Source organism: Lemur catta, chromosome 10 (genome assembly GCF_020740605.2).
Source record: "Lemur catta isolate mLemCat1 chromosome 10, mLemCat1.pri, whole genome shotgun sequence".
NCBI lineage: Eukaryota > Metazoa > Chordata > Mammalia > Primates > Lemuridae > Lemur > Lemur catta.
Window position 1 is genome coordinate 28,720,155 of NC_059137.1, and position 19,999 is coordinate 28,740,153.

The following is a 19,999-nucleotide window of genomic DNA, read 5'->3' on the forward strand; positions in this document are numbered from 1 at the left end:
TATTTATTATTGCATAACAAATTAATTCCAAACTTATTAATACAACAGTAGCTTAGAACAGAACATATTTATTATCTTCCAGCGTCTGAGAGTTAGGAATATAATCATGTCTTAGTTGGGTGGTTCTGGCCCAGGGTCTTCCATGAGATTTCAGTAAAGATGTTGATTAGAACTATAGTCATTTAAAGGCTTGTTGGGAGCTAGAGGATTCTCTTCCAAGGTGGCTCACTCATGTGACTATTGGCAGGATGCCTAAGTTACTCATGATATGGACCTCTCAGTGGAAGTTTTTTGACTGTCCTTATAACACAGCAGTCAGCTTCTTACAAAACAAGTGAGCCAAGAGAGCACAAACACAATTCTTGGCTGGCCTATCTTTGGATTTACATTTCAATTGACGTCTTAACCCAAGCCTCACCTCTGAAGGTTATCTCTCAGGTGTCTTTTGCCTCCAGGTGCTACAGCCTATACCTGTGCCAGTCAATCCCATCCCTATCTCTGTATTCCAGAACTCCATTTGAGATCTGGGACCTAGATCACAGCTTTTCCAAGAGGGATTTATCATTACAGTGCTGCAGATAATTCTCAATAGAGTAAATGCTAATGGATGTCATACATTTAATGACAATGACAAAAAAGACTCATTGTTAAAAGTACACAATTCAAATTAAAATAAATTTCCATTTCTAATACATTGAGTTTTGGGAAAGATGGGGAACCTTAAGGGCTATAAAATTTAGGGAAAAGTTTTCAACATCATATTTTAAAAATGTTAAAATTGTTTATACTACTTGGCAAGGTTTTCTGGTCCCTTAAGTGTTAAATTTTACCCATAAAGATATTCATTACAGTATTATGGATAATAGAGAACATTAAACATCTCATAAAAATGGAATGATTAAATGTATGATGATACATATTCAATTTAAAATACATAGCCTTTAAAATAATATTTAGGAAGAATTTTTAATAACATGAGAAAACTTATACTCAAAATGTTAAGTGAAGAAGGGCACTGTGAAATTATCTTTATTGCATAAACATAAATGTGAGGTCAAAAACATATTAAATAATGAAAAATAAAATATTTTGAATTCTCTGATTGTGTCTGAATAGAGAGGGATCTTGAATTTTTATGCTTCTTTATACCTACAATATTATTTATTTGGAAATTGTTCTAAAATAATTTTTCAAATAACCATACACTTTTCAAAGTCATATCATTGACATAATTGAAAGTGACATGTTGAAATATGGCAGTCACTTGGGTAAGAAGTAATAGACACATATTTCTGAAGGAATAAGTGCTAGGCTGCTACCTGAGCCATGGAGATGTAGAAAAATGACCAGAGTTGATATTTCCTGCATAATGTTCCAGTTTCCTGAGTTCTGTGTGTTCAGTTATGAAGACTGTTTCTTGGTCTGTCTTTCTTTCCTGGTGGGAAAGAACATATCCTAAAGAAAGAGGGAACTCTCCAGAGAAGCTGTGAATAGGAATTTGAGGGGAGGGTAAACTCTGGAGTTTACAGTGTGGTTTCTTGCCATTTTGTACATTGATGTGATGGGCCCTACAGGCTTATGCCAATGTCCTGTGAAGGATGGGTGTCACAGGAGGCATGAAAAGTAAAGCTAAAAGAAATTTGTTGGTAAAATATCTATAAAAGCATTTCTAACTCTGAGAGAAAGCACTGAAATAAGGGTGGTAGTGGTGGTGGTGGTGGTATTATATCAATTTCTGCAAAGAAATGCAGAAAAATCATGAACACTGTGAATGCAGAAGAACACCATGAAACATCACAAAAATTATAAGAAAAGGCTCACAAGAAATTAAAATGCAAATGTCCAAGTCTGGGATACTATTACAAATTAATTAGAAATGGTATAATTGTTAGAGCCAGATTCCCTCGGCCCCGGGAACAGAATGACAGAGTCACTGAGGCTGTAAAAGGCAAAGGAGTTTATTGACTAGTTCGAACTAGGGTCCAAGCCCCGAGCACCAACGCAGTGGTCTCTTTCTATGGGCAGGGACCCCGCGCGGCGGGAGTACAGGTCTTTTATATATATATTTTTTTTAGCTCTCTATCGCAACCAAGCGTTTAAGCAAGCAAGCCTTGTATACAAAAGCGGACTTTGGCTATTAGCTATAAATTAAGCAAGCAAGCCTTGTATACAAAAGCGGACTTTGGCTATTAGCTATAAATTAAGCAAGCCATCACAGAATTAACTAAAATGTTGTTTCAGTCCTGTTCTACATTTTCCCCCCTTTTCTTTGTTTATACGAGCACTCCTGCTCGTATTTGGTTTATGGGCCTCTTATGTCTTTCATTTCTAAGCTCTGGTACTGCTGTCGCAAAACCATTAATTGTACAGTGTTAACCCGTTCTTTTACAAAGGCAACCAGCCTATTTAGGATACATGGCCCGAGAGTGAGAATGAGCAGGATTACAATTAGGGGTCCTAGTATAGTGGAAAGCAAAGTAGTTAGCCAAGGGGAGCTATTGAACCATGACTCAAACCATCCTTCTCTTTGTTCACGCTCACGCTTTCGCTTTGCTAGTCCCTCTCTGACTTTAGCCATAGTATCTCTAACTACTCCAGTGTGGTCAGCGTAAAAGCAGCACTCTTCTCTAAGGGCCGCACATAGCCCTCCTTGTTGGAGGAATACAAGGTCCAGTCCCCTCCGGTTTTGCAGCACCACCTCAGACAGTGAGCTTAGGAACTTTTCTAAAAGGGAGATGGATTTTTCAATTCTGGTTATGTCTTCATCTACGGCAGCCCTTAGATGGTCAAATCCTCTATGTTGCATGGCTAAGGCTGAGATGCCTGTCCCTGCTCCTATTACACCCAGGCCAAAAAGGGTAGCCACGGTTATTGCTGTAAGGGGCTCTCTCCTTTTTCTAGCTAACCTGGCTCTGCCTGTGCCCTTTGTCCATGCATCGTATACTATATCTTCTTGATGGTAAATAACCTTAGGGAATACTAACACCTGGACACAGAATTCCTTAGACTCATTAAACACAGACAGACTAAGACATGGAGTCAGGCCTACTTTAGAACAGAGCCACCACCCATTGAGTGCTGGAACGATCCATTTTGTCTTTACAGTCCGGTTTACCAAAGGGTGGATTTTGGCACAGAACTGTGTATGAGTGGGGGTTACCTTTCCTATACAGATTCCACTCTTGGCAACTACCTGAAGTGTTAGCCCGGGGCCCTTGTGGTCTCATATGCAAGATCCAGGGGCTTTTTCCTCTGAGTAGTTGAAGGGAGCAGTTAATCCAACTGCTTCATAGAAAGGGGGTCTAATATCATAGCATAACCAGCAAGCTGCCGTAGCATTGGGGTCGGAGCGATTTAAAGCCCCATATGCCGCGATCAGCATTTTCCATAAAGGGTCCTGTGGCTCTTGCACTTTCCATAGAAGGTTCTTTGCTACCGGAGCCTGTGTTCTGGGGGCCACCTGAGTTGCCTCTGAAGGTATAAGTGGGGTGCTGGTGGGTTTCTGGGTTGTCGGGCACTGGGTATACTGTTTTTCTGTCAGCACCCTATTGGGCCCCACAGCACCTTGGATGGGAGAAACCCGCAGCTTAATTTGTATTACAGTGCCTCGCCCCCCTTTGCTGTGATCATAGAGGGTGAATCCCCAATATAATCCCGTGACCCACCGTCTGTCCTTCTTTCCTTCCTCCGTAAACCTCACACGTACTAAGTTACAGTCAGAGGCATACCTGGTTCGTGAGCACGGCCGGACAAAAGACATTTTGATGAGAAGAGATTGGACCTGCCATTTCCACTCTCCATCATTGGTGGTCACACATCTCCAGGATGCACAGTAGAGGGACTCAATTCCCCCGCATGTGCGTCTCATTTCCCCTGTTCTAAATCCTGGACATACAAAAAACCCATTTCTACTTAACTCTATCCGGGCCTGGCGTTGAGTAAATTTGCCATCTTGGCGCCACACCATCCCCCCCCCCCCCCCCCCCCCGTGGTTCCTCCTATCCACCTGTTGTGCTTTGCAGGGTTATAGTCCACGTCAATGCCCGGTAATTGTTCTAAGTTGAAATATAGGTCCGGCCACCAAGTGTTTAGTGGGGTCGTCCCTGAAGTCCTATTATAAACTTCATGGGTTTCCAAGTTAGTGATTTCCCAGGTGAGGTTATAAGGCATGTGGGGATTTGGATCAGTCACTAGCGTTCCCATAAGAGTCACAATTATAACAGTCACCACAAGCATCTTTGTTCCAGGCACTTCTATCACTGGGCCACACGAGTCAGTCTGGTCTTCAGGGGATTCTTTGGATCTGCTGAGGCCCTCCACTGATCTTGCTGCTGCTCTTGTTCACCCTCGCTGGCAGGTCTCACGTGAGAGTGGTGTATCCAGGTTGCCACACCATCAACCGTGGCCAGCAGCTGTAACATCTTCTTTTTTCCAAGATGCGTTGTCTGGTGCAAGTGCCCTAGTAGGTGATTCCCTAAGGCCTCAGGGACTATCAGGTGATGTTCTCCGTCTTGGAACCAGCCGTCCTTGTTTGGCGTCGCCTGCAGCTTTTCTGTGGCCCACCTTATGTCCGTGCTGGAATAGTCCGGTTGGGGGGGCATCTTTCCCATCCCAGGGGGCGGCAAGCTTAGATGCAGAACATCGGTTAGTACCGGCCCTTCCGCAGCCCTTTTTGCCTCAATGTCCGCGGCCCGGTTGCCCCTGGTCTCAAGGGAGTCCCCCCTCTGGTGCCCCGGGGTATGGACTACAGCCACTGCCTTGGGTAGCAGGATGGCTTCCAGTAATTGGAGTATCTCCGATTTGTGCTTAATTTCCTTGCCTTCAGCTGTAATGAAGCCCCTTTCCCTATAGAGGGCTCCATGTATATGTACAGTCCCGAAGGCATAGCGGCTGTCAGTATACACCATCAGCCTCTTCCCCTGGGCCCGACGAAGGGCTTTTGTCAATGCAACCAGTTCAGCCTTCTGGGCCGAGGTCCCCTGTGGAAGGCGTGTGGCCCAGATAAGCCTGCCTTGCTCATCTACTATGGCCGCCCCTGCATACCTGTGTCCGTCCCGGACGAAGCTGCTCCCATCCGTGAACCAGGTCAGGTCGCTGTTTGTGAGGGGGCGGTCTCGCAGATCACTCCGGGCCATCTGGGTCTCAGCCAGGATCTCAAGGCAGCTGTGTTCAGGCATTGTTGGCACCGGATCTGGCAGAAGCGTGGCTGGGTTCAGGATGGCAGGAGTCCGGAATCCGATGCGAGGGGCGTCTAACAGAAGCCCCTGGTAGTGAGTTAGCCTCGCGTTTGTGATCCATCGTCCTGGCGGCTGCTTCAAGATCCCCTCTATGGCGTGAGGGGTGGTGATGTGCAGATGCTGGCCCAGGGTGAGCTTGTCGGCATCTTTGACCAGCAAAGCAGTAGCTGCAATGATTCGCAGGCACGCAGGCCACCCTGCTGCCACCGGGTCTAGCTTTTTGGACAGGTACGCTACTGGCCGTTTCCAAGGTCCTAATGTCTGTGTAAGCACTCCCTTGGCTATTCCCTTTCTCTCATCTATAAACAGGTGGAACTCCTTTGTGAGGTCAGGGAGCGCCAAGGCCGGGGCCTCTAACATAGCTTTTTTTAGGGCCCGGAAGGCGTCTTCCATTTGCATAGTCCATTCCCATTTCTGGCCTACTTTACAGCCTTCATATAAGGGCCGAGCTTTTTCTGCAAAACCCGGGATCCAGAGACGGCAGTACCCCACTGACCCCAGGAATTCTCGCACTTCTTGACATGAAGTTGGGGTGGGAATCCCTAACACAGTCTGTTTCATTGCCTCAGTCAGCCATCGCTGACCTCCTTTTATTTTATATCCTAGATAAGTGACTTCTTCTTTGCAGATCTGGGCCTTTTTAGCACTGGCCCGATATCCCCGTTCACTTAGCACCCTAAGCAGGTCCTTAGTGCCTTTCAAGCAGGTCTGTGGGGTTGGGGCAGCTAGTAGCAGATCATCTACATACTGCAGCAAAGTCACCTTTGGGTGGTTGGCACGGTATTCACCCAAATCATCATGAAGGGCCTCATTGAACAAGGTGGGTGAGTTCTTAAACCCTTGAGGCAGCCTTGTCCAGGTCAGTTGCCCCTGAATTCCCCTTTCCTCATCTTGCCATTCAAAGGCAAATATTTCCTGGCTGTGCGGGGCTACTGCCAAACTGAAGAAAGCATCCTTTAAATCCAGGACAGTGTACCAGGTTTGTGTCGGGGGAAGGGTGCTTAGCAGGGTATAAGGGTTGGGAACCGTAGGGTGGATGTCTAGGACCCGCGCGTTGACCTCCCTGAGGTCCTGCACAGGCCGATAATCTTTCCCACCCGGTTTCCTCACTGGCAACAACGGAGTGTTCCAAGCTGACTGGCACTTTCGGAGGATTCCAGCATCTAGAAGCCTTCGAATGTGGGGCATTATGCCCATCTTGGCCTCCTGGGGCATAGGATATTGCCTGACCCGGGCTGGTTCAGCTCCTGGTTTCAGTTCAATATAGAGAGGCGGCCGATGCTTTGCCCATCCTGCTCCCCCTGTCTCAGCCCAGGCTTCAGGAAACTCATGAAGCCAGTAGCTCATTTCCCCTTCCTGATTGATCTTCATGGGCTGATACAGTCGGTACTCGTCTGCCTGAGCCAAGGTCAAGATTTGAGTAACCCGGGGGCTACTGATAAGATTGCCTTTATTATCAGTTATTATTATTCCTTCTTCTTCAAAGTAGATACGGGCCTTTAATTTTGTGAGTATGTCCCTTCCTAATAATGGGGTGGGGCATTCTGGAATGACCATAAAAGCATGACTCACTTGCCCCGAGCTCAAATCTAACTTTCGTTGAGTGGTCCATTGGTAGGGCTTAATTCCAGTCGCCCCCTGTACCCAGCTAGTCTTATTGGATAGTTTTCCAGTAGTTTTGGTAATCACCGAGTATTCTGCCCCTGTGTCCACCAGGAAGCTAACTGGGTTCCCCTCCACTTGCAAAGTTACCCTGGGCTCGGGGAGGGGCACCGAACCCCGTCTTCCCTATTCACTATCTTCTCCTTGCCCTGCTAGTAAGACTCTCTTAGGCGATGCTCTGCTCCCTGGGCCCCCTTTTTTCTTGGGACATTCTCTAGCCCAATGTCCATGCTCCTTGCAGTGGGAGCACTGATCCTTGCCTAGTCTTTCCCTCCGGGGTCGTTCTTTGCCATCTGCCCCTGACTGTCCCCTTCCCATGGCTGCAAGTAGGATCTTAGCCATCTCCTTATTTGCCTTACGTGCCTCACCGGCCTGGAACTTCCTATCTTCCTGTCTCATTCTTTCTAACTTCTCTTCCGGCGTCTCCCTATAGTTATAGACTTTTTCCGCCACTTCCAGCAGGTCTTTCAAAGTTTTCTCACTCAGCCTTTCTATTTTTTTTTGCACTTTACGCCTAATGTCCGGGGCTGCCTGGTTAACAAAAGCCATCATTACTGCCGCCTTGCTCTCTTCTGCAGTGGGATCTATGGGAGTGTACTGTCTGAAAGCCTCCATAATCCTTTCTAGATAAGCCGCTGGACTCTCCTCGGGCCCCTGCCGAACATCCCCTACCTTAGCCAAATTGGTCGGCTTCCGTGCCGCCGCCCGGAGACCGGCCATCAGAGTCTGGCGGTAGACCCGGAGACGCTCCCTACCTTCAGCCTCATTGTAGTCCCAGGGCGGCCGTTCAAGGGGAAAGGTCTGGTCGATGACCCGAGGGTTGACAGTAGGCCTGCCGTCCTCTCCAGGAACTAACTTTCGAGCCTCCCCCTGGATTCGCTCCCTCTCCTCCGTGGTAAAGAGAACCTTAAGTAACTGTTGGCAGTCGTCCCATGTGGGCTGATGAGTGAAAAGGACAGAATCTAAAAGGTTAATTAGATCTCTCGGATTATCAGAGAAATTTGCATTTTGAGATTTCCAATTATAAAGATCACTGGTGGAGAAGGGCCAGTACTGATGTGCCTGCTCCCCATCCACTCCCGGGGGTCCCACGGCCCTCAAGGGAAGCGCCCTCACTGGTTCAAGATCTGGAGTTTGTCCAGTCCGTTGTCTAGTGCCGTATGCCGGCCCCCCCGTCGGAGGCCCCGTCTTCCCCTGGGCCGCAGGAGCCGCAGGAGCCGCCTGGGCCCCCTGGGCCACCCTGGGATCATAAGGTGGGGGTGTATGCCACTCTAGGTCTATTAAATCTGGATATAGATTAGAGTCTGGCAGCACAGGTGACCCTGTGGGCTGAGGATCCTGCACCCCACTCTTCTTTATCTCTTTGGTAACCAGGGCTTGTGTCCTCTTCCTTGATGCTGGCAGGAGGGCCCTTAGCCAAGGTGGCGGATCCTGGACCAAGTCTTGCCAGACTATAATATAGGGGGTTTGGTCCAGATGACCGTGATGACCAAAGACTATCCCTTTTATTTTTTCAATAAGCTCAGCATCAAATGTTCCTTCCTGTGGCCATCCTACCCCGAAGGCTGGCCACTCTGCCTCACACAAAGTGATAAATTTATTTTTCTTTATATCCAAGGAAAGACTGTGTGCCCTTTTCTTAACATTTTTGAAATGATCAATGAGGATAGATAGAGGCGTTGTCTGAGTCTGACCCATGCTCACAAGGGTATCAGGGGAGGGAGTTCTTTCAGGTGTCCGCCTGGCTGCGTCCCTCGCGGGAACTTAGGCGCGTCTTGGCTAAGGTGTACCCGTATAAAGCCCGGGCCCGGTCACTCCTTTTTAGGGGAGTGAATCACCGTTATGCCGTACGACGTCGCCACAGAAACGCAGGTTAGGACCCACTCAGATTCCGTAGCCGTAGCCGTGGAACCTCATACAGTCACACTTCATTCACTCAGTCAGACAGACAGACTTTACCTCTTAGAAGGGAGGGTCGATCCGGAGCCACGCTAGGACTCCCACTACGACCCAGTAGAAGAATGTAAATGCACACTTCTGTGGAGTACTCCAAGCCTGGGGTGCTACAGTGTATAGACCGACACCAAACACCAGGGCTAGTGAACAGAGGAGGAAGAGCTGCACCCAGAACACTGCACCTTCCAAGACCAGGCGCGTCATAGAAGAGAAAAACACAGACGAGACGACAAAGTAACGACAACGGGGGAACAAACAAAGACAGAATGACAAACAGCGGCCCCGGACTTATCCCCGCTCGGGGGTGCCTCCCGCAACAGACAACTTAGCCGGCTACCGTTTGGATTCCTCGTCAAACGGATCCACCTGGTTTCGCCTTTTCAAACACCGTTTCCATCAAGTGGCCCCGGACTTATCTCCCCTCTAAGGAGTGCCTCCCACTGACTGCCGAGTGGCCCCGGACTTATCTCCCCTCTCGGGAGTGCCTCCCACTGACTGCCGAGTGGCCCCGGACTTATCTCCCCTCTCGGGAGTGCCTCCCACTGACTGCCGAGTGGCCCCGGACTTATCTCCCCTCTCGGGAGTGCCTCCCACTGACTGGAAACCAAAAAAAAAAGCAAAACCAACCGTGGGGGTGACGGACGTCTCCTGTCACTCCCGACCAGTGACCCACCAGCGCGTCCGCCTAAGTCTTCTGCCGGTCTCTTTCCAGGGCCCAATCACCTACACCGTACGGATTTCAAGAGTTCCAACTCCTCCTCGGATCCGGATTCTGTTCCGGGGGATTTGGGATCCCGGACGAGCCCCCAAAATGTTAGAGCCAGATTCCCTCGGCCCCGGGAACAGAATGACAGAGTCACTGAGGCTGTAAAAGGCAAAGGAGTTTATTGACTAGTTCGAACTAGGGTCCAAGCCCCGAGCACCAACGCAGTGGTCTCTTTCTATGGGCAGGGACCCCGCGCAGCGGGAGTACAGGTCTTTTATATATATTTTTTTTTTAGCTCTCTATCGCAACCAAGCGTTTAAGCAAGCAAGCCTTGTATACAAAAGCGGACTTTGGCTATTAGCTATAAATTAAGCAAGCAAGCCTTGTATACAAAAGCGGACTTTGGCTATTAGCTATAAATTAAGCAAGCAAGCCTTGTATACAAAAGCGGACTTTGGCTATTAGCTATAAATTAAGCAAGCAGGCCTTGTATACAAAAGCGGACTTTGGCTGTTAGCTATAAGTTAGGCAAGCAGGCCTTGTATACAAAAGTGGACTTTGGCTATTAGCTATAAATTAAGCAAGCCATCACAGAATTAACTAAAATGTTGTTTCAGTCCTGTTCTACATAATAAACTGACAATATCATGTATTGACAAGGATGTGAAACAATAGGAACTCTCGTCCACCACTGATGAGTATGTAAATTGATATAAACTGTTTGAAAACAGTTTTAACTGTTCTAGTAAAATTGAACATATTCATACTCTTAACCTAGAAATATACTCTCAAATATTCTGCTCTAGTAAATGGGGGGATCTCTGAGCCACAGTACACATACAAGAATGTTCAGAACAGTATTCTTCATAATATCCAATGTCTATTAAAACAGCATGGATAAGTATATTCGGGTATATTCATAAATGCAATACTTCAAAACAGTGAAAAATGAGGCAAATACAGCTGTGTAAAACAGCATAGTAGATGAGTCTCACAAACATTGGGGCTGCAAGAAGCAAAATTCAAAAGAATACACGCAGTATTCATTGATATTTAGTTCAAAAACAGGCAAATAATCTACATTTATAAGGTGGCAGTCATAATTTGTAAAACTTTGTAAAAATTCAAGGCTGTGGGTATCACCAAAATCAAGATGACAATTACCTCTGATATTTGGGGAAGAAATTGAGGACTGTAATCAGGGATGAGCACGTGGGGATATTCTAGGATGCTAGTAATTTTATAATTCTTATTCTTGATGGGATGATAGACAGGTGTATGCTTAATCATTTTTCTTATACTCTGCACATGTTTTCTCCACTCATTTATATGTACTTTATGTTTTATAATTAAAAGGGAACAAAGATTATGTGGTCACATTAGGCCATTTAAACGTCAGTGACATACAAGAGGGAAATAGAATAAAAGGAGTAAAGAAGAGAATTCTCTTTACAAAAGAAAGAAGACAATGTGTGGGAGGAAAAGATGTTGCTTTGATTTGAGAATCAAATTTGAGACTGACACTGCCTTCGTATTTTTAAAGGGCAATGGTTACTGTATTCTCCTGATGTTTCCTTCCATGCGGAGGGACATCGATTAGTGTCCCAATCTTATTAATTATGTACTCTCCATTACTTGTTCCCCAGGAAGTCAGAAGAAGGGTGGACAGGGAAATTATATACTTCCATGATGAATTTTGGAGAAAAACTAGGGCATTAATAGCTCAAGACACCCTCTCTTTTCTTTCTTTTGTGAGTGAGCTAATTGCAGGAAATATATGTTAGTTTCTGCTCTTCTAGTTTTAGGTACTCCATGTGGTGAGGTTTGCTCCAATCTGCTGTTAACTATGAATGGGTGAGGAAGTCTTTCCTATTCAGGAGTTAAGAATAAGGAGGCTTACTTGCTCACAAAGAAAGCTACAATCTCAAATTTCTGCCTTACTAGTAATAACATCAGTAATTTCATATTCATCTGCTGATTTCTGGTCTTATTTTTTGATTGATTCAAAACTTAAGTGGGGAAAAATCCTTATATCTACCACCATCCCCACTATGTTCTTGAGTAAGATGGCCATATCAATTCATTTTGATGCGGTCTATATGTAGCTCTTAACTTGTGCTCTAGTATTTGAATGGCATTATGGCTCTCCCTGTAGCTTAGCGGTTTAAAAATAATTCAATCTTCCTTCTCATTCTGCAGATCAGGACTAAAGTAGAACTATTATGATCAACCATAAAATTATGGACACACTTCAGAAGCAGGCCCTCAAGATTTCATGGCAACAACGACAAACAAGAAAACCAAAACAAAGCTAATTCAAAGATAGCGTGCATGAGAAATGGAACTTAAGAGTAAAGGAAAATAGCATAAAAGACATGAAACAATGTTACAAAAACAGAAGCTGTTACAATACCCTCTAATACACATCTTCCTCATGATATGCTTTTACTATGTAAAATAGAATAAGATCAGTACACCCATAACTTCTATTTCAATAAACTCAAAGGCATATTGTAATTATATAAGTACAGGGCAGGATAACGAAAGCATGTATAGTACAATGAACACTCTAACAGCTCCAATAAAATAATTACTGTTTATAATAAAAACGTTATTAGTGGTAATATTTGTAAGTACTCTATGAATTGGCAGTTGTTATTGCGAGCTATTAAGAGCACTGATGGTGTAAGGAATCAAGGTGAGAAACAGAAGAGGATCATGAAAACCCAAAGAAAGAGCTAAGACCTATTTGTTTCCTTATAACTGTGTCTTTCCTACTACTTCATCCTCCCTGTAGGCTGCTTAACTCCTTCCTATCTGCTTAGCTACTGAAGGAATTTGTAGTCTGCAGGGACAATAAAGACTGTTTCATTATGGTAGAATCTATGACATAACTCTTTAAGAAACAGACAATTGTACTAAAAATACATAAATAAAATAGAGAAAAAAGAAGAGTGTTTCTGTAGCTGCAAAATGAAGAAGCGCCTGAGGCTCAGTGATGGCTCTAAGCTCCCCTTAGAAATCAACATTACATTCCAAATTCAAAATAAAGAGAGGCATAGCCAGTGTGGGGTTCAGGATGTCACCAGAAAAAGACGACTGAGCTGTTTTTCACAAGGCTTCACAAGGCACAATTTATCTTTGTGAATTTGTCAAGGTTCAGGGTAAGAGCATACGCTTTGCAGTCTCAGAAACCTGCATTTTTTTCCCCAATACAAATAGAATCACAGTAACTAAGTTCACCAAAGTGATATATAAAATCAGAATGCTAATATATTAATTTAAGAAGAAAAAGAAAATTTTCACGTAAGTTAGTATTCTGATATTGTTATTTCTAGAATGTGCTCCTCAAGTAGGCAAGTCAAAATCTGAAGAATGCTTGGCAAGCACAGAAGCAGAACAAGCCCATCATCATCTCTCACTTCCACTTCTTCAGTAAACTTCAAATCTGGGCCCATATATACTCACTCTTTTACTCTATCCCCAGAGTTAAGGCAGAGTGGTCTTTTATCAAAAATTCAAAAGTGTACAGATTTACAACTCTTCAGTTACTTGCCATTGCAGGCAGGAAACCTAAAAACCCTTTACATAGCTGAAAAATCTCTATATATTATGATCCCATTTACCCTGAGAGAATTAACCTGAGATGCTTAAGTTTTACAGTAATACTTTCAGATGTAAAAACACTATTATTGAAATTTCTGTCAGAAAAATACTTTTGTTGTGACTCTGAAAGTAGCCAGATCATGTTCCCCCTCTCCTTCTAGAAAAAATAGTTTTTATAATTTCTTTTTAATAATGTAGGTTTATTTTTAGCACAACTTATTTTGAAAATCAGTTGGTACCAAAATGGGCACAATCACAGTCTATTAATGACTTACTAAAACAGCTTGACTTTTATTCACAGGGATTTAGAAAGATGCAGAAGACCTATGTTTACTTGTTCATTCATTTAATGTTTATTAAACACTGTCTTAAATGTGGAGTAAAAAGCAGCAACAAGACGAACAGATTTCCTGCTTCTTCATGGAGCTTAATTTTAGGTGGAGGGGGAAGCAGAAAATAAGAAAAATATTAGACCCAAGATACATGCAGAAAGTTAAGAGAGTAAAGGGCTCCAGAATGATTATAGAGTATCAAATAGGAGAGAAAACTTAGATCCTACAGAAAAATAAGCTCCATAAACAGATATAGTTCACATTTGAAAGTTTCCCCCTGGTTTAGAGTAGGATTTAATAATTTATATGTAGAAATATTACAAAGAGCCTGAGCTCCAGTTATTTAAATACTGATATAGTAGGTTTGGGGTGGAACTTCTCAGTCTGTATAACTGATAGAATTCCAGAGGTACTCTTGTGTATTGTAAGAGAGTTGTGAGGGTCATCAAACTGGTTCAAATACGTATACACATTTTAAGACACTTTTATATTTTTGAGAGTGTTTGTGTGTGGTTTATAGAAACCAACGGCTTGCTATTAAATACTTTAGTGGATCTGACTATTTTCTTAGAAAATAGCTTTGTTCCTCCCAGCCATCTGCTTCACCAGATAAACTATGAGGATTGCTAAAAGGCCTAGGGGGTATTTCTGAACTTCTAGTTAACTTGAAGACATCGCTTTTATGGAGATACATTAAAACTTGTACCTAATCTATTAAGAAATGCCAAGCTACCTTAGGTGATGAAATAAAATGTTCAGAAGAGATCATTTCAGTTTAATCTTTTTTGAAACTTGATTTGAGAAGGGTAAGGTGAGCCAGAAGCCAATGTGGTGATTGCTTCATGGAAGAATAAAATACGACAGTGTATACTGACCATGAAAAACATTGTTGAACAGCTCCATTCTCCAACCTTGATTCCCAGAAAATCTATTCACAATGATTTTATTTTATTTCCTAAAGCAATTAGAAAGAGAAATTAGTGAGACAAAATACTCAACATCTGGATGAAGAAAATGTAAAAGAGATGTATGCTTCTGGAAATTTAGACTATAATAAAATTTACCTCAGTGGTTATACTTGGAAAAATTATATAATAATAGGACCCTAAAAGAAAATTCAGAGAATTATAAATATCAAATGCTGGCAGTGTTTAGATATCTTAAGATTTCAACTGTTAAGACTGAATCATTTTTAATGGCTTTGGAAAGAGAAAAAGCTATATGGCCAAAAACAGCCTGTGCTTAATTTTTTCTCAATTATGTACTACCTCTATATCCTTGGTAAATTATTTTCTCTATCTCATCTATAGTATATATTGACATATATATAAATAACCCTAGCTAATAAATGTTAAATATATTGAAATTTACTATGTACTATCTATCTTTATAGCAGTATGCATACTAGCAATATTCATATTTTGAAGATGAGGAAAATGAAGATTTAGTTATTGTGAATCTTCCCTAAGAGAATACATTAACAAATGGAAGAGCCAATATTTGAAATTATGTCTGTCCAAGACCAAAACCTGAGCTTCTAACCCCTATGTACTATAGGCTCAAAAGTTCATTATAAGGTTAAATGAAATTATGCACGGGGCAATGGAAAACATATCTAAACACTCAATATAAATGAAGCAGTTATGAATCTTAGTATGAATCTTCAATTGTGCAAGAAAAATAGTATTTATTTTCTTTCAATCTATCTAAATAGAATTTAAATCCTCATCCTTGCTAGCCAGAAATTCAGTCTGATTCATTATTTGGGCTCAACCCTTTTGGTGTTATGCTAAGGTCCCGAAGTCCTGTGCTGTGCCAAAGAATTGGAGCAAATCTCCCTCCCTGTTTTAGGACTTAGTCCATATTGGTTATTGCTGAGAGGCCCCTTGTTTTTCCCACCATTATTGCTTGAGGTCTAATATGTTTGAGGCGTGAAAATTTTTGTTGCGTCTAGGGGGATTTTACTGCCCTTGTTCATTCATTTCATATCTGTTAAGTACCCTTTAAATATCAAGTACCATCCTAGATGTTGAGGAAAAAACAGCAACAAGACAAATGAATTTTTTGGTGTCTCCTTAGAGTCCAGACCCTCTTGATATGCCATACAATCCTATCCCCTGTGGAATCTTGCTGCCTCTTAAAGGGATGCTACAGAGTGGCACATACATTCCATCCAGAGGTAAAAGAAGAGTTAAAGAAACTTGGGCTTCAGTGCCCCTCACTTTCAGCACCTCTTTCAAGACTCTGAGATGGGCTTCAAGAGTGTATATACCAGACATTTTTTTTCTTTTTTTTTTGTTTTGCTTTGTTTGTTTTTGCAAAGGTAAGATATTTTAATCGCAATCAGTTAGATTGTTGTATTTTTTTTAACTCTAATTTCTTTGTGGTTTTATACACTTACCAAAGGGAAGTTGAGTTTACTACTAACATTGTTAGATTGTTAGCTGTGCTGATTTTATGGTGGCTATATGAAAAATATGTTCATATTTGTTAAAGTTGTGTCCTGAGCATTTGTAGGTAAAAGCATGGAATATTTCTTCCAAAAGGAAAAAGGAGGATACAATAGAACAAAAACTAACATGATATTTGTAATTGTTGAAGCTGGGTGATATACACATGGACGTTCATTACAGTGTTCCCTTTTTAAAATATGTTTGAACATTTCCAAAACAAGGAGTTAAAAATGCTCAAATCCAAGATAAATCTAGGTGTGATATTTCTTTAATGTGCTTTCTTAACATAACTTGCTAAGTTATTCATTGTGTAGTTTCCAGTTTTTTATTCATTTTCCCCAGAAATATTTAAATTATATCTTGGATTTGCATTTGCTTGGATTTGCTTCCTGTGTTTTTGAGAGTAGCACATTTAATTCATAGACTGAATCTGTTATTCTGCTCAAAATGTTTATCAAATTGTCTCATGATTTTTATCTCTAACTTTTTACTTTGCATTCTTAGAGTTTCTCATATTTATTCACCATGTTGTTACAAGTTAATTTTACTATTTATTGTTCTTGAATTTGGGGTACCTTGTATTTTAAGTTTTTATTATTGTAATGAGCTCATTTGGCTATTTAGCCTGTACCACTCTCGATTGACTTTCAGCTTGTAGCTCTGTTTCTTTTTCTTTTTTTTTTTTTTTTTTGAGACAGAGTGTCACTTTGTTGCCCTGGCTAGAGTGAGTGCCGTGGCATCAGCCTAGCTCACAGCAACCTCAAACTCCTGGGCTTAAGCAATCCTACTGCCTCAGCCTCCCGAGTAGCTGGGACCACAGGCATGCGCCACCATGCCCGGCTAATTTTTTCTATATATATTTTAGTTGGCCAGATAATTTCTTTCTATTTTTAGTAGAGACGGGGTCTCACTCTTGCTCAGGCTGGTCTCGAACTCCTGACCTCGAGCGATCCATCCGCCTCGGCCTCCCAGAGTGCTAGGATTACAGGCGTGAGCCACCGCGCCTGGCCTTCTTTTTCATAAGGCTTTATCTTTTTGCAATTTTTAAAATAAACCAGCAGGCAACTTATTGTACCTTTATTTTAGAAACTGAAAGACACATATATGAAATAGTCCCTTTTTTATGCTGGTATATCTCCTTAGAGGTTTCATAGGTGCATTATGCATCTCCAAGGGTAAGCAATGTTCTCCAAATATTTAAGTTTCCTTTTTTCCTGAATCTGTGGAGACTTATAAAAGTCTCCTTCAACATTATTTCATGGAATCTCAATTTGGAAACTGTAGGCTAAACATTTTGAAATTGTTCTTTTCTGCCCACAATCAGAGGGAAGAGGGTAAATTCAGGCTTTGGATCTTGTATGTGTCTTCACTGTTACTCGGTTCAATCAAATATTGTTTGCATCTATAATGGCCTAAGCATTTTGATGGCTCTGGGGATACAAAGATTAATACCTCTTCCAAGCCTGAAAGTATTCTATGGGATAATGAACACATAAACACAGGTATTCTGGCAATGGAGAAAGAAAGGCATATACAACTCTCACTAATAGCATTGACCCAAAGGCAAACAAAAAAATCCATTAATAAAAAGAAGCCTTTCAAGAGAAGTAGCTCAATTACTAAGAGGTTTGTTTTAAAATATAAAGGCCAAGTGTTCTATTTATAAGTTAAGGTTTATTTGTTTTTGTTTTTAATTTTTTTGAGCAACCCTGAGGAAAAAGAGAACCAATCCTATTTTGCCAAAATGTTTCAAAACCTCTTAATATGTATTAAAGTGAATAGTTGTTTTAATTTAGAAAAAAACTTACTCTGGTTCAATGCTAAACTTCTTTAAGATTTACTGCGAGGGTGTTTAATATTAGAACAACTGTTTTGGTTCATTAAATTCTTTAAGAGGTTCTAAACTTTAATCAGTGAGAACTCACTCGAGCTTCTAACTGCAAAAGCAGGCTATTTTTAAGAAATGTGACAACTATAAAATTTTACAATTTTAAAGTTCTTCTTCACACAGTTTTTCATGGGTGCCTCTGAAGTTTTGCATTTTCCTAATGAGATAATGATTATAAATAGAAGGCTATAAACTCTATGGGATATAAAGACTAATAGAAATGAGTTTTATAAGCTAAATTTCATTTGTACTTCACATTTTAGAGATTATTTTTAAAAGTAACAAAAGGACAATATTTTTTAAGAGCTTTATGGTTTAGTGTTTTGTTTTATTTTCTAATCATTCTTATGTATCTTCAACAATAAATGAATAAAAAATCTAATATTATGGTAATAGCCGTAACATATAGTTGCCCTTTGAAGAACAACATGGATTTGAACTGTGAGAGTCCAGTTTTACATGGATTTTCTTCCACCTCTGCTATTCTTGAGACAGCAAGAGCTTCTCTCTTCTTCCTCCTTCTCCTCAGTCTACTGAACATGAAGATAAGGATGAAGACCTTTATAATGATCCACTTCCATTTTAAGAATAGTAAATCTATTTTCTTTTCCTTATGATTTTCTTAATAACATTTTCTTTTCTCTAGCTTATTTTAAGAAAACAGTATACAATGCATATGATATACAAAGTATGTGTTAATCAGCTGATTGGTAAGCCTTCCAAACAGTAGGCTATTAGTAATTTAAGGTTTTGGGGAGTCAAAAGTTACATGCTGGGAGCCGGGGAAGAGTGGTCAGCATTCCTAACCCCCGAATTGTCCAAGTGTCAACTATATAATGATGTATCACATAATTGACAAGGAAATGCTGAATGATCCTATAGAAAAATAGTCAAAGGAAATGAAAGTTCACAAGCAAGCACAAAATTGACAATATACATGTAAAAAACTGAAAAGATGAACCTTAACAGTAACAATACCACCAAAAAAGCAACTGTAAGAAACAGTAAGAACTAAGGAAAACTTCAAACTAGCAAGTCATTTTAAAAGTAACAATCCTCACATTGGTGAGAGTAAAACAGAATTCTGATATACCACTGCTGAGTTTGAAATCTGGCAGAGCCCTTCTGAAAAGAACAGAGGCAAGACAAAATGTATTCCAAAAACTTCTAAAACGTTCATAGTCTCTGATTCTCTAGTACCTCTTGTGAGAATTCGTCGTCAGGAAAACACACTCAGAGTGTTTGAGCATAATGTCTTCATATGATCTTCATTATAATTTGGTAATGTAAACACTTACATTTATTATTCCCATGTTAGAAAGCCAAAATCTAGAGAGGTGAGTTGTACAAAATCCCACAACCAGTGAGTGACATGCCTAGATCAGATATTCTAGTTCTCTACTTCACAATTATTGCTTATGCTGAAAATATTTAGTTCAATGATTTTTTTTTTGGTACTTTCTTCATGCTATATTCAATGTTAGGTTCTGGATCTATGAAGATAATAATAAGAGCTAACATTTATTGGGCATTTAGTATGTACTTACTAACTTCTTCATACATGGATTATGTGATCTTATTCTAGCAACAACCCTTTGATCTGTTTTTTTCAACAAGGAAGCTGAGTAACTCTCCAGAGGTCAGATAATTGAGATAATAAACCAATCTGAGCAATCTTACTCCAGAGTTCCACCTCTTAACAATTGCATTGAATTCTCTCCCAAGATAGACCACCTACAGATCCTGTCCTCAAAGAGCCCACAGTATAGTTGCAAGGAGACAGATTTGTTATGGTTCAGAATGCATAACACCACCACTGTGAGACCCTGAGGAGGAGACTAACTCAACTATGCTTTGATCCTCCTAGTGCTGATGGTGGTGGGTGGGAGGATCCTCAATACTATCACCATTTGTAAGGCCAATTGTATTTGTGTTTGCAACTTCAGACAATCATATCCACTGTCTGAGAAGACTTTGAAACAAAATACATATATTTTAACTTATTGATTGATTGACAAGTCTACATGTGTTTTGATTCTCCTATATAAAACAAAGCGAAACCATAAATATTCATAGAAAAATAATAGAATGAAATCTATCAAAATGTTAACAAGGCCTATCTCTACTCTCACCAAAAAAAGGATTGTTTTATTTTCTTT